Genomic DNA, 15,655 nt, shown 5'->3' with positions numbered 1-15,655 from the left:
TTTCAGTTTGCAAACTGTAAATCCAACTAAATTCTCAGCTCATTGGTTTATTATTCACCACCGGCTGTTCTCAGTACGATCGCGAGCAGAACTAAACGCTCGGCCGTGTTTCAGCTTATTCAATTCTGATTCTGAATTCTGCGGAGAAGTACTGAACGATTCGGTGAACGAATCTTTTGAACGAATCACTTTACTGAACTGATTCTACTGATTCAGTAGGCTGAAAAGAACTGCTTTTCCCATCACTACTGGAAACTGCTTGTCTCTGTGTGCCGTGTTGAAGACTGTGATTTGCTTCATGACAAAAATGAATGTTAATGCCATTTCTCATTATCGACCATTATTGCCTTTAAAACGGATCTTACAGTTCAATGTATTGAATGTACCTGTGCAGCATGTTGTTGATGTGTTATTGATCGTGTCATTTGTCCAGGACTGATTCTGTATTTACTGTGTTGCTCAAAAATCAAACTGGAGAAAATCCTTTTCTTTTTTTTTTTTTTTAATCCAGATTTTCATGCTTAGGTGAAAATGTTAAGGTATCATTTTGTGTGTTGTGTTGATTTTTGTGAATGTTTAAGAAAACAGCTTAATTTAGGTTTTCAAACTGTTTTGGCTCTGTGATATGGTAAAGTTGATAGTACACAGGTTATTTAATTTATTGATGTTGTTGTAACAACAAAAAATAAACATGAATGATGTTGTAATGTTGACTTGCAGTGTGTATATTTTAAGAATAAAAAAATCTGCCTTTTCCTCTGCCTTTGGTTGATACATTAAGAACCATGAACAGCTCCACTAAGCTTTGTAATTGTTTTTTATCAGTTTCAAATGGCTCAGTAAAATAACAAGAAAATTGCTCTGGAATGATGATGCTTTCATTTTAGGCAGCTAACAAAAGTTTGATTGAATTTTGAATTTTGCTACCAGCCACAGTGTCGGGCAGCATCCAAAATGAACAACCGCACAGCGCCAAATTTTAAATTTTCCGTTTCATTGGGCTTCCCACCACATGGCAGCTAAATATTTGAACCATAAAAGTCTTGTATACAAATGAGAAGGATTGTAAAGTGTTTGTGTAGCTGCAGCTTCTTTCTCCTGCTCCTCTGATGTCTGCATGTCGGAGCGTTGCTGGCATTCATGTGTGTGTCTGGGGATGTTTTTCAACTACCCGCCACCTTGGCCAGTGAGTCAAAAAAGTTGATTTCGGACCCTGGTGGTAGGAAATTAAAAGTAGCATTAAATAGTGATTTTTAAAATTGAGTCCCCCATTCTTCAACATGTAAGAAGCCGCCTCTTACAAAGCAATCAAGTTATCTTGTATTCTCCAGTCTCCAAGTTTCAGTAAATAACAGAACAAAAACCATGTTTGCTTGCAGCTTATTTTTAAATCTGCCGGCGTCTTTGACACAGGCTATGTGCTGGAATTGCTGAACTCCATATAACTAGAGCCCTGCACAGCATGAATTTGCATCTCCATTACAACAGGTCTACCTGCTGAACGTGTGTCTCAACAAGTGTCTCGCTTGTCTTAAGTCCAACATGATTAAATGAAGCAGGCTGTGGCTGTGAAGCGTGCTTTAAAAAAGCGGATGTTAACTATGAAACTCCAGATAGTGTTTTTGAAAAACTCTGCAAATTGTAGCAGTTAAAGCTAAGCTCGCTCATTGATGACACATTTTATTACCTTCAAATCCTTCACAACAAAAGTTCCCTCTTATAATTAGAATGTTGAAATGCTTTTATTGTGAAAGAGCCATGTCAGGAAATGTGTTTTCAGCAGGAGATAAACACAACTCTGCGGGAGGGAAACAAAACTTAAAACCACACAGATTCAGTTAGAAGCTACAACGCACGACTGAACACACTGACTTATAAAAAAAATACATTTCTCTGGTCTCATGCTCAGAAGTGAGTTGAACGCGGGCCTGTTTGAGGTGGAGGGAAAACAAACTCACCATGTGGTCTGGAGTTTAAAAAAATACTAAGCCATATGAGTGGATGGCGTTTGCAAAGTAGTCTTTGAACGGTAAACGTCAACCTCTACAAAGCACTAAAAGGGTTTCTCATCTTTGCTCGACGGCAGAAGTTAAGAGTTCACTTAGGAAACAGCAGTTCTCAAAGCGTTAGGATACGACCTTGTTGTGGTCTCAACTTGTATTTCCGAGGTAAAAAGTTACTTCCATTCCAAGAGTTTTTCAAGCCTTCAAACATTTCCCCCAGTTATTATCCATTTCCAGAACTCTGCTTCGTCCTTTTTTCGATGACTCACTGGTTTTCATCAAATCTCCTAACCTGCAACGCAAGCAATCTCCACACATCTTGTTAGGATTATCACCCCGAAGATAAGCCAATTTAGTTCTGTGACTATCAAAGCGTTCTTGAAAAGATGTCACGCAGAAGTGATATGGAATAAAGTGACAGGGCACAATACCAAATCACTGTCTCTTTGGGTTTAATTGGGGATTTAATCGGAATTAACATTCTTCGTAACTAGCTTATCTCTCCCTCTGTTCACTTCCAAATATGTGATTTTAAAGCCATTATTTGCCATTTGCAAGATGAAGGTGTACTGAGGATAACATGAACCAGGGGTCATTTTTTAATAACGTTTTAAAGGGACAGAATCAAATTATTATTTTTTTTTCATCTCTAATCTCTATCGTGACTCATAATTATGCAAAGCTGCTTAACTGAGAGGATTTGATTCACTGCAGATAGAAAGCTATTATTGAGATAATTCAATGTTATTTAGTGTGAAAATGAGCATTCTGGTACATCAGATGTGAACTATAACCCAAATGCTACACTCATTACACTTGCCCTTTATACAGTGCAAAGAGGATCTGAGAACACCCTTATTAATATAATGGTTGTTTAGAAATAGGAGGAACTTTAATTTTCCTCAGCACTTTGGAAACATGGAGGAGTGTTTTTTTTTTGCATTTGCATTTGGAGTGCAAGTAATATGACTTGTCATAAATAAATGAGAGTATGATTCATGTTGTCTCCTATTGTTAAGACAAATTAAAAGCCTCAATCTAGTACACCTTTTTCCCCAGCAGCGAGTGAGGCCCCCGTCTGCTGAACCTGTTAAAAAAAAGACAGGATGACAGAGGATGACAGGTACAATGTTTAGGTCTGTGCAGTGAACTACTTGTTGGGCACCTGGAGCGCATACGTCATGTTTCAGCCAATGATGAGGTTATTAATCTCGACAGATCCCCCTCAACAGAGTCTCGCTGCTGAGACACCATTAAACCAGAACCAAGCAGGAGGCGTCCTCGCCTGTCACAGGGACGCAGTTATGAAATTCTCTCAGGCTTGGTAGGTCTGGCCTTAGGAGTTAATGTTTACTGATGAAATTGAATCACAGAATGAATGGCTGGTTGTCTGGGTGGACCCCATACAAGGCAAAGTCTTCACTGTGTCCAGCAGAGACCATGCAGGGCAGTTTGAGGAGAATCGACAACTTTTTTGGACAATTATATCAATGTGTAGGGCAAAACCAAACAGGAGAGGAAAATAAAATTGAGAAGAGCAGAAATAACACTGGAGGCACAGACACTTGTTTTTTCTGCTACACATGCAGCATCCAAGATATTTGATTATAGTAATCTCCCAGCAAAAGTTAAATACACTTCCTGTATTAAACCTCAAAAGGGGTACTGTTGCCTTACAGTGAATTGGTTTCAACATCATTGAAGAGGACATTTATTCAGCCCTAAAATGGGAACTAGAAAAACCAAAATCCAATTCTCAGAGCCAATAACAGATATCAACATCATCATCTTTTTTTTTTTTACTATTACTCTGGTTATTCAAGCATCATTGTTCAATATCAATGTAGCATCCTAATTTGAGGAGCAGCTCAGGTTTAAGACTCTTCGGCCTGTATTAGCACAACGATAAAAGGCCAGGCTGCACACCAGCTGTTTCCCCACACAGTCAGGTTCAGCTTCGCAGCCGAGTCTGTTTCATTAACGTCTCTAAAAATGTCTCACAGGGGCTTCGGGTATCTGACGCACAAATGCACAGAAACGCCTACGCACACACAGCTGCTTAACCTCCTAGTGTTAAGCAAACAATAGGCCTACTCATCATTTTAATTGTGGGAAAATGTCTGGGCAACTTCAAAACCGTGAAGATTTGTAACTGTTAAAGAACATGTTAAAAACTCTGATCCGTCATATCCCAAACAGACGCAGAAAAATGAGTCCCATGCATTCATCTCCACCAGGTTAGATTACTGTAATGCCCTGTATGCTGGGTTACCCAAACAATCTATCAGACGACTCCAACTTATTCAAAATTCAGCAGCCAGAGTCCTGACACACACACACAAGCAAATTTGATCATGTCACCCCGGTCCTTAAAAACACTCCATTGGCTCACCCAGAATCACCTTCACAAACCTTTTATTCGTCAATAAAGCACTCAGTGGTTCAGCTCCCAAGTATATTTCTGACCTGCTCACACACTAAAACCCTACCAGAGCTCTCAGGTCATCCGGTGAAGGTCTGTTAGTCATTCCAAGAATCAAATCAAAGTCCTGAGAGGGGGCCTTTAGTTACTGTGTCCTTCTCTCTGGAACAAACTCCCAGCTGACCTGATGTCCATCACAACTGTCTCTACTTTTGAAGCCAAACTCAAAACCCATCTATTCTCTCAAGCTAAATATTTACTCTTTGTGTATATGTGTAAGTGTTTTGTTTTCAACAATTACAATTCACTTAGCAGACACTTTTATCCAAAGTAACATAGACCACAGAGCAAGTACAACACTAATGCATTCAGCGGGAGAAATGCGGGGTAAAGTGTCTTGCCGCAAGGACACATCGAACATGTTGCTCAGCTGGGGATCAAACCCTCGACCTTCGGGTTGAGAGGCAACGACTCTACCAACTGAGCCACAGTTTTATTTCTGTTTTTGTAATCTAATCTGATTTTTGTTTCATATTCATGATTGTTGAGACAGCTATTTTGTCTCTTGTATTCTTGTGTTTTTTAATCTTCAGTGTAAAGCACATTGAGTTTACCTGTAATGAAATGTGCTTTATAAATAAACTTCTATTCTATTATATTCTATTCTATTCTAACCGCAGCAGCATTATGAAACTTTACATGTTAGCAATGCAAGATGCAGCCACTCGTAACCATTTTCAATTTCACACTCCTCTGGAATTCTCCTTCTCAATGGATCAGAGGGTAAAGGTGTTGAGTAAAGTCAACAGTCTCCGGTGGGTACAACTGATTCTCTTTCTGTTGCTGCACCCCTCATCAGGCTGAAAATAAAGTTTTAAAAACTTTCACTCTAAGGTAGTCAGGTTAATCTTGCTGTGCGCGTGTGTCCCATTTAATTGATTTAACAGTACGTTATCTTATGCCTCTTATAATTATTATACGATCATTATCTGTTTGAGCTTGATTGCTTTTGCTGTCAAACTTTTAACTCTGTTTCTTTTCTGATGCTGTCATTTCTCATTTCGATGTTGAATGTCGCCGCCATCCTCCATCCCCTTCACCTAAACTTCATCACATCCAAAGTCGGGGTTGAGCCTCATCATCATAACATCGTCCTCATATAGCACCTCTGCTGAGCCTAGAATTCATCAAGGGATATCCTCACCCATATGTATCCTTCAGACACATAGGGAAGGAAATTAAAGAGGTAAAATACTTTTTACTCTCACATGATGATGATGCACATTTCAATTAATTATATTTTCCCTCGTAACAAAGTCTCCTGATGGGAATATTAAATAGGTAATTTAATTAGGCATGGCACCTGGTCTGTTAAAAATACAACAAGGTTACTTTTGTGTTTTAATCAAACTACTCGTAATGACTTGCACTGAAGTATTAATACGTTTATATTTATACCAAGAAAGGCTATGAGTCATGAAACATTTGAAGAAAACAGGCAGATCTATGTAAATTAGACGTTGAGCACTCCCTATAGCTGGAATGGTATGATCCTTGTTGTCGACTGTGAGATTTGCAGTTGACTGAGGCTCTTTTGAATGAACCAGTGAAGATTTGGCTATTTGTGGTCCCCCCCCTGGTTCAGATGGCCTCAGATCAAAAGACAAACCTCAAATTTGAATGTGCAATCAATTCCAAACCATCATGAAACGTACAATGTGATTTATTGTGCCACGAGGGAAGCACAGACAAAGTTAAATCAAATCAGTGAATTCAAATATAAATATGTGCCTATGGTCATTCGGGAAAGAGAAAAAGGTCCTTGGTTCATTTAATTTCCTCAAATTGTTCTTCTTTCTGAGTACTGCACTGTAGTCAAAACTACTTAGGAAAAGCACGCAGGCATTCATTTGGATCATTGCTTATGAAACAGAAGACATAAGTAAAGAGATATTAAATGAGGCTCTTGTTTTTTGTTATGTTAAGTTCTTGACATACAGCTTTTTGTTCTTATGCCATTATAGATCGCAAACCTGACTGGCTGTGCCAAGGAAATTGATTTGCTAAGTGCACTTCGTTGAGAGAGGGCTTAAGACAGTGAAGCTTTGATGTCAGCAAACTCTTCCTACAGTCAACATAAACTCGAGCATTTGGCCATCTGAAAAACTAAGATATTTGGCTTTACCTGATCTGTGAAATGCAATCACCATTTCTAGGGAAAATAAGGTGAAGTTATATTCGTCCTTTACATTTTCTTCCCCTTTTCTATAGATTTACGTCAATGGATTTTAGATGGTAAATGGACTGAAATTGTATAGCGCTTTTCTAGTCTTCAGACTATTCAAAGTGCTTTAACACCGTGTGTAACACCTACCCATTCACACAGACAGACACTGCAACATTACACACAAATCATAAAGATAACAACAATAAAGGTAAAACAACAGAAAACAGAAAATACATCACAATCATACTTGAAAAGCTTGTTCAAAGAGATATGTGGCTTTAGGAGCTGGGGATCAACCAACAAATTTTGTTTTATTTTTATGAATATTCAGAGTATAATTTTGAAAATTACACGAGTTGACAGTGAGATTAACTATATTCATAATCAATGTTCAATTTAAAGGTCGATTAAAAAAAAAAAAAACCTTTGCAGCATAATAAATGAACCAACAGCGCTATTTAAAATCCAGGCTGACATTTTCTACCTCACTCATTGCAGACATCATTTTCCTTCTCAACCTGTTCATTATTGTTGTTTACTGAGATCTCTCATTTTGGCCTTTGTGTTTGTGAGAAAATGCACTCAATAGTTCAAACTGTTATTAGTGTTCTGTTAACCAACTGGGTGACCTTCTGATCTCCAATCCCCGTAGAGCAAGGGTGGGCAAACTTTTTGACTCGCGGGCCACAATGGGTTCTAAAATTTGACAGAGGGGCCGGGCCAGGAACAGATGGATGGAGTGTTTGTGTGAACTAATATAAATGACATGTAAAAGCCATTACATGAAAGGATTTGGCCTTTAACAGGTAGCAAAGCATGAAAAGTCCTTTCAGGGACTCCATGGTCAAAAACTCCTCCGTTATCTCAAAACTGTCATTAATCCCTCGGATAAAAATGAGGAGCTGAGCAGCGTCTTTTACGTCATTACTTTCATCCAGCGCTAGTGAATATAACTTAAAGGACTCAGCCTTTTTGTTTAATTCGCTGGCTATATCTTCATCAATCAGTTCCACACGGCGAGTCACAGTCCTGCGTGATAAACTGATTTTTTCAAACTGGCCTTGGCTCTCCGGACACAAGAGACCTGCTGTCTCTACCATGCATTCTTTTAAAAACTCGCCTTCGGAGAAAGGCTTGCTAGCCTTTGCTAATTTGAATGCCAGCAAAAAACTTGCCTCGGTAGTTGACTCTTGAATCGCAGTTTGTTGGTGAAAAAAATGTTGCTGAGTCTGTAAATTATCCTTCAACCTCTGAGCCGTTAGCCGCCCGTTCTTGCGGGGGACTGCTTGCTAGCGTAGTTAGCATGCTTCGTAGCAAAGTGACGGCTGATATTGTATTCTTTGAAAACTGCGACAGTTTCTTGGCATATCAGGCATACAGCCTTTGATCCGCTCATTTTTACAGAAGGGCTCATACGGGTTCATAGGGCAAAGCGAAAAAGTGAAGAAGGGAATAATACCCCACACTCTGAAGTGCGCCATCTATTGGGGAAACGCGGGCATTACAGGGGAAAACGAACGAGGTTTAATTATAATAAAATTTTATTGAATAATAATATAATTTGGACAAGTTCGGCGGGCCGGATTAAAAAGCCCAACGGGCCGTATATGGCCCGCGGGCCATAGTTTGCCCATGCCTGCCGTAGAGTGATGAGCTTTAGAGGTTTTGATTATATGCTGATGATGGGGAAGTTTGCCTGCTTAATACGGTTGCAGTTACATTCTTTTAAAATAAAAATAAAGGATTCTTAAAAAGAGATCAGTTGAGACCAACTATGATGTCACTAAGGTCACGGTCACACTGGCAATCCGTACCGTGCCTATAAGCACGCTTCAACCCTAAAGTCCAGGCGGGTAAACAACGTTAACAGCCTTTATTATCTGGAGTGTTCTGTCTGAATCCGACTAAAAGGACTCAAAGTAAAGACACAAAGTAGCTGTAATGTTCTCCGATGTGCGGACGCCGACTCGACCGCATGTCTCTTTTATTTTTTAAATTTATTTATTGCTGTATCTGATTAAAATGACTCAAAATGAGCCTCAAAGTCAGTAAAGTAGCTGTCATGTTCCCTGTGTTTTTCCCTTGTGAGGCCAACAGCATGGCCTGAGTCGTGCTGGCATTAGTAAAGAGAGGCCAAAACGTCCTTGACTTCTTCCTTTCCTGAATGACCCGGAGAACAAAGGTGTTCTGACGGTGTCCATGGGAGATCAACTGTGCATCTCCTTTCCACAAAGAAGCTCTAGCAAGCTCTTCTTGAAAGCTAGCTTACCAGATAAATCCTACGATCACTGCTGATGAGGTTTTGGTTCATTAGCAGTTTTCTTAGGTGGGTAAATCAAAAACAAATGTCAGAGAAGGAGAAGACGGGGCTTCTAAATGACTGATATGCCGTTGGGCTTGTTCGTGGATTTAGTGAGCCACAACTTTTAATTAACACACTGAGTCCTTGAAAACCTCTTTCCCTGTTGAGCTTACGCGCCGTGGTAATAAGCCCCTCCTCCTGGCCCTTCTTATCCAAAGCAATGCTTGCACAGTCATTCCTTCAAGGTTCTGCAAGCCTAGAAAACAAGGAGGCTGGATATGTGTGCATCGAGCAGAAAAAACATTCTCCTCCAGTTTGTTTGTGTTTGGACAACATGTCTCTTTGCCACTATAGTTGGCATGAGAACTATGACATCAAAATGAATGAACCCAAAGCCCCCCACTTGTGCTGGGATATGTTCACACGCCGATGAGAGCAGGCCTTTTTCTGACAATAACCCTGTCTCTTGCTCAGTAGTCAGCAATTTCAAGAAACACTGTTTCTTATGAGCCACTGAAAATCACATGCACACGAGCAGCCTATATAAAAATGATGCTATAAAAGTCTTATGTACAAGGGCCCAGATGTTATAGGCTGATTTCTTACTGTTCCTATTAATTTACATAATTTCTGGTTCCCTATAGAGATTTAAAAGAAGTTTACTTTCTCATTCTGCTGGAGTGAAGGCACCAGAAATATCAGAGCTTTGAAATTGCATTAAATGCAAGGGTTACAAGTTTTCTGTTCTGTTTGGCCTCAGGTGTTTGTAGATGTAGAAACTGCTCCTCTCCAGCGCAAGGCAAAAATAATAGTGTCTTTATGATCCTCTTCTGAAGGCTCTTTAGAGGAAGGTGACTCTTAAAAAAAAAAAGGAGAACAACCCAAGTATGGGAGACTCATTACAGCTGTCCACTGTCATGATCCAGAAACCCACCGCCAGAAAATGCCAATTTATCGTTTCACCCTGTCTGATTACGGCAGCATCAGCCATTGTTCACAGTAGAATAGAATAGAATGACTTTATTGATCCCAAACTGGGAAATTGTTACAGCAGCAGGTTATCCAAACACACAATATGAGCAAAAAACACAATATTAGCAAATTTAAACACAATATGATATTAAATACAAAGTAAATACGCACTAAAAATATCAAAACTAAGAATGTGAATTATTACAACCAGGATTTAACTAAACATTACTACTTTTAAATATGAAAGATTAAATGTAATTGTGCAAAAACAGAGTTGTAAATGGACAGTACTGACATAGGGAGCTGTCCAGAGCTGTGCAATCAGTGATCCATATGTTAAAGTGCAGGAGTGTTGACATGTCATCAGCAGAAAATATTCACTATAATGGCGAGTAGACAGACAAATGAAGTGAACATGAGTGCAGGGATAATTTGTAAATAATATGTCTCCCTTCTTAATTACTGTAATGGAGGGAAAAAAAAGTCAATCAGCACAAAGGGGCACAACTGATTTGTTTTTTCATTGTATCATTGATACACACGACACCTTAGCTTTTATCTTCATACCATTTCACATTCCAGTATAACACTGTTAGGTCAGAGCCAAGTGGTGGATTGTTAACATTCATTTGTAACACCTCAGACACCAGCGGTGTAGGGGAAGAATGTATCCAGCTATTGCAAGATTTTGAAACTAGAGAAGCAGACCACTGAGTCCACGGGGAATCCGTTTCATTTATTTGTCAATTTTATAACATTACAGTTCACAGACATCACTGACTTGATTTTGATGAAACTTTGTTAGAAATCTCAGTGCTCTAATTCCGCCTCAAAAACATATCACATATCACTGGCTGGCTGTGAGGATGTCTAATTTTTATGCTTATTAAAAGCAAAAAATCAAAGAAGAAAAGACAAACAATCAAGCAAATATCTTGACTGCTAATGAACCAATGACACTGATGACATGAAGTGGTGGAGGTGCAACCCGGTGGAAGTGAGTTTTTCCGGGACAATCAAGCCTTCTTTCTTTTCTGTTGTTCACTCACTGCCTTGAATAATTGATGTTATTGAACAGCTGAATGCCTCGAATATTAAGAGGTAAGCAGCACTGATTAGAATTCAGTCACTATTCAGGACCAGAAAAGGTTGAAAATGAAATTAATCTGAGTATAGGGTAGTGTTTCTTTTGGGCAGCTGTGTGAGTTTGCTGCAGAGTGAAAAAGCAACATTACCACAGTGGTTTAAGGCCATCCTTAACTATTTAGTAACTTAGCTAATTAGGAGCTTTATGAGCCAACCAAACAAGCCTCAGGAAACAAGCAGTCTCAAATACAGAGGAATGAAGCCTCACAGAGAGAGGTTAAAAGTTGAAATGTCAGCCCCACCCCTCTTACCCCCCAGGATCTTTTTGAGCAGGCTACAATCACACAGGCCAACGGCATCTTATCGGACACTTCCCATGTATTGCACTCCGAATATGTTTTGCTGAACTCAGGGAGAAGGTACAGGGTTCCTCTGTGCAAACACAACTGCTTCAGTAGCAGGGCGGCAGTAGCTCAGTCTGTAGGGACTTCGTTTGGGAACCGGAGGGTCACCGGTTCAAGTCCTGGTGCGGACCAATTATGGAAGTTGGTCTGGTAGCTGGAGAGGTGCCAGATCACCTCCTGAGCACTGCTGAGGTGCCCTTGAGCAAGGCACTAAACCCCCTCCCCACCACCAGCTCAGGAGCACCCGCAGTGGGCAGCTCCGTCACCCTGACATCTCTCCATATTTCAGCCTGTGTGTGTGTAGCATGATTACAGAGTGTAAAAACAGAAAATTTCCCCTTGCAGGGATCAATAAAAGTAAATCTTAATCTTCAAAAACTCATTAGTTCCCTTTTCAGTTAAGCTCATTAATGAGCAAACAACAGAGGATGAACAGAATAACAGGAGGCCCCCAATGTACCGGTAACTGTTGCCATGTCTATATGTATGAAACCGTACGCGTTTGGAGTGGCATGTGTGCATGTGCATGCGCCTGTGAGTGTAGGAGTGAGTGAGTGTGTGTGAGTGTGTGTGTGTGTGTGTGTGTATGGATACTTAAGCAGACGCTTGGGTAAACTGTAGCAGGGATAAGTTAATGTTTTTGCACATTTTTAATTACTGTTTTTATATTGTTTTGATGTATTGTCCATGCAGCAATTTCCCAGTATCCGAGACAAATTTCACCCTAGGGAGACGAATAAAGAAACCTTGACCTTGACCTGCTTGTTTTCCAAAAAAATCTGAATTTAAAGACTTATGAAGGTGTTGTCTTTCTCTGTCAATAAGCACAGTGTTTGTGATGTTATTTCAACCACTGTATCTAAACACTGAACTTAACGCTTTTGTGAACCCCAAAAAATACAAACTGAGATCATTTAAAAACTGTCTTCACGCCACATGTCATCTAATGGTTAACGACTGCTACTTCACTGGAAAAATCTTGCAGTCCCAGGAACACTTCATCAGGGAACAGAAGGTGGCCTGCTGTCTGGTGATGCTCGCTAATACAAGGTGCTCTGTAGAGGGAACGAATTGCAGGAAAAAATAAGCAGTAGTGGAGTGGTCTCTGAAGCAGTTACAGGAACTCTTGTGTGGGAGAGGTTAGAATGGAAATGGAAAAGGACGAGTAGAATACACTGATGCATTTCAGCCTAATGGCCTTTGTCAGGCCGTTCCAAGGAAAACACATTAAAAAAATTGGGTTAACAATATTAAATATGGGCAATTTACATGAATTGATTACCATAACTGAAATTGACTACCAGAAAATCATCCATGGAACTATCCTTTTGATGTGTTCAGCCTCCTTTCATACTTAAAAGAGCAGCATTCATGGAAATGTATGGAAAAAACAGTCATTCAATATTGCATTCCAGAGAAAATGGGAAATAATATTATTTTTGCAGTTCATCAGCTCTGATTTCTGCCTGACTATTTTTTGCTCCTTTGTAAGTGCGAAGGAAAATGTTCAAAAGTGATTTTATTTTATTTTTTACCCCTTGCTTTAGTTCCTCACTTTAGGAGTGAGTGCAAAGTCCTGCAGTTTGTCGAGTGTCCGTTTGAGGCACTGAAGTCACATACACACCACAGCCAGTTTTTTTCAGCATTAATAATCATGTTTACAGCCTGGTTCAAAAAACCGAAATAGGTTTGATTAGTTATTGTCATCATGGGCACACGCTGTATACGTCGGGTGATTATTTTATTTTTTTTATACAACAGCTCCGTTTTGATTTTATGAACAATACCTGTTCTCCATAGTTAGGGCTGAAGCTGACATGATTGACAGGTGGGCGCGATGTTAAAACACGCCTCCTCTCCAGCTCTCAGCCTGACAAAAAGCGAGGGCTGTTAAAGAAACAGACGACCCCCACCAAGCCGCCCCCACGGCCGCCCAACTAGATACCTCTGCTGCAGAGAGGCTGAGTGTGTTTTATTTATTATTATTATTATTTTGTGCTCTGTCCTGCTGAGGTCCACTTCCAGCCCATATGGAGTCTGACAGCTGAAGAGTGGCACTTCATTCAATTAATGTAATTATAGTCTTGTATTCAAAATGCCAAGTAGGCGTTCTTGAATGAGTCGTTCATAAAAAAAAAATGGACTTGTGCTTAATAAGGCTTGAAGAGGTCTAAAAGCTCCAGGCAGCACTTGTAGTTTATTAGGCCTGATATTTAAAACTACAAGTGTCGCTGAAGCTTTTTGGCCTCCTTCATTCACCATGTAGCAGGAGATGGAGAAAAAAACATGACTGCTTCTATTTGTGCTAAATAACGAATAATGAGAAACAAAACAAACAACTTCATAAATAATCAAATAGTTCATGTTTGTTCGTGTGCTTAGGCATGAGCTACAACATCACAGTGTGTGGTTGCACGCCAAGTAAAATAACCCATAAATACGCAATGAAACAGAGAGAAGCTTCTTTTGAAACTCAATTTTTAAAATGTACCTTTCATCATATGGAAGCACTAAAAGCACTTAGAAGGAAAAAGGTCATTTAAACAGGCAGAAACATCCAGAACTGCAGTGCTTTATTGTCATCCCTGTGGCTACTTATGAGGAATAACATCTGTCAGAATGTATTCATGCAGATAAAGTAAATATATACAGAAATTCACAATGAAATACATGTAGAGCTGAATGAGGCAGAGAGCCTTCTCCATTAGGCACCCTCCATTCTAGAGCCATCCAAACCCAACAGCTAAGACATATATAAAGCTTCTTATCAGGCACTTATCATTCTCACAACAGAACTCCAAACACTAATCAGAGTAAATCAAACTACAAGTAACATTTTTTTGGAACATTGGAAATAAGCTTTAAAAGAATTGGCGCTATATCTCTGTGCTGTCAGAGAAAGAAAGCACCGGCTGATACTGACCAAGTCACCACACACTTGAAATCTTAAAAATAAAACAAGAGAATCATGGCAAGCCAAAATGAAACAGAATATGGAGTTTATATGTGATGTGAGGGGCTGGGCATGAAAGGCACACCGTCTGCAGTGTAGTAGATCACACTCTACTCTACTCTGGTAAACTACATTACATCCTTGATTTAAGTTTCTGTTTCATATCCCTCCACCTCTGTGTGCAAAGTTATAAGTCTCTGTGCGTAATGGCACACTCTCTCTTGTCTGTACTCTCTTCCTTTCAGAGGTTGTTGTGAAAATAATAATCAACTAAAACTCCAAACTCCAGGATATCATCTAGTTATGCTGCTCTGTCTGTCAAATGCTTCCATTTCTTCGATTTCAGCTCCTATAGGCCTATCACTCTGCAGGATGTATTAGTCAGTAAGTCTGAATGTTTTAATAAGCTGACGGTTTTAATTGTGTCTGATATTACGGGGGTTCCTACATTTCTCTGCACAAACGGCAACAATTTCATCGTCACACTCGTCACTCTTTGTAAACAATTATCAGCGCTACACAGCAGCGCAGCAGAGAATAACATAAAAAACGTGTTCCTACCTGTTTATTTAGACAAAACAAACACAACATCCATTAATCCCTCGACCTTGGCAAAATGGCAGACAGCAACACAAACTTTCACGGTGTTCCTGTGTTGATTTTTCCTTGTGCCTCTGTTTTTTTGTTCTGTTAGATTTGTTCTTGGACTTTGTTTTTTTTCCACTAAGTAAGCTTTTGTTATTTTGCCTTTTGGTCTTTTTTTTTGTTGAATTAAATACTTTTGGTAATCTGCACTTCAGTACCTTGTTTTCCACCAGTTGTGTTTCTACACTTTGTAAATATTTGTCATATTGGGTTGTGATTGTACATTACTCAGATATTGACATTGTTTGTATTTAGTTGTTCCTCTGTCTTTAGTTTCTGTTATGTTTTGTCTCCTTAGTGTCACTATTTCTCTTCATTTAATTTCACCAATATAAAAATAAAGAGAGGTGACTGAAACGGTCACTGTTGATTGAGCAGTGAAGTGTATTCTGACGTCTTTGTCGGCGACATGCACTCATGGAGCTGAATAAAAGATACCGTATGAATACAGTCTGAAGAATCTTTTGGAGTACTTCTTGTGCCCTTTCCACAAATAACTGTCCTCCTTTGCAAATACCATCTTCAGGCTCTATTTTAAAGTTTGGCATGATGACAGGTTTTTGTGCCCGTCTGCTCTGTGTCGAATGTCCCGACGGCTTTGCAGGTATTTTCTCCTTCGCTCGATCTGCAGGGCTGGAAAT

Source organism: Labrus mixtus, chromosome 4 (genome assembly GCF_963584025.1).
Source record: "Labrus mixtus chromosome 4, fLabMix1.1, whole genome shotgun sequence".
Lineage (NCBI taxonomy): Eukaryota > Metazoa > Chordata > Actinopteri > Labriformes > Labridae > Labrus > Labrus mixtus.
This window is presented reverse-complemented; position numbering follows the sequence as displayed.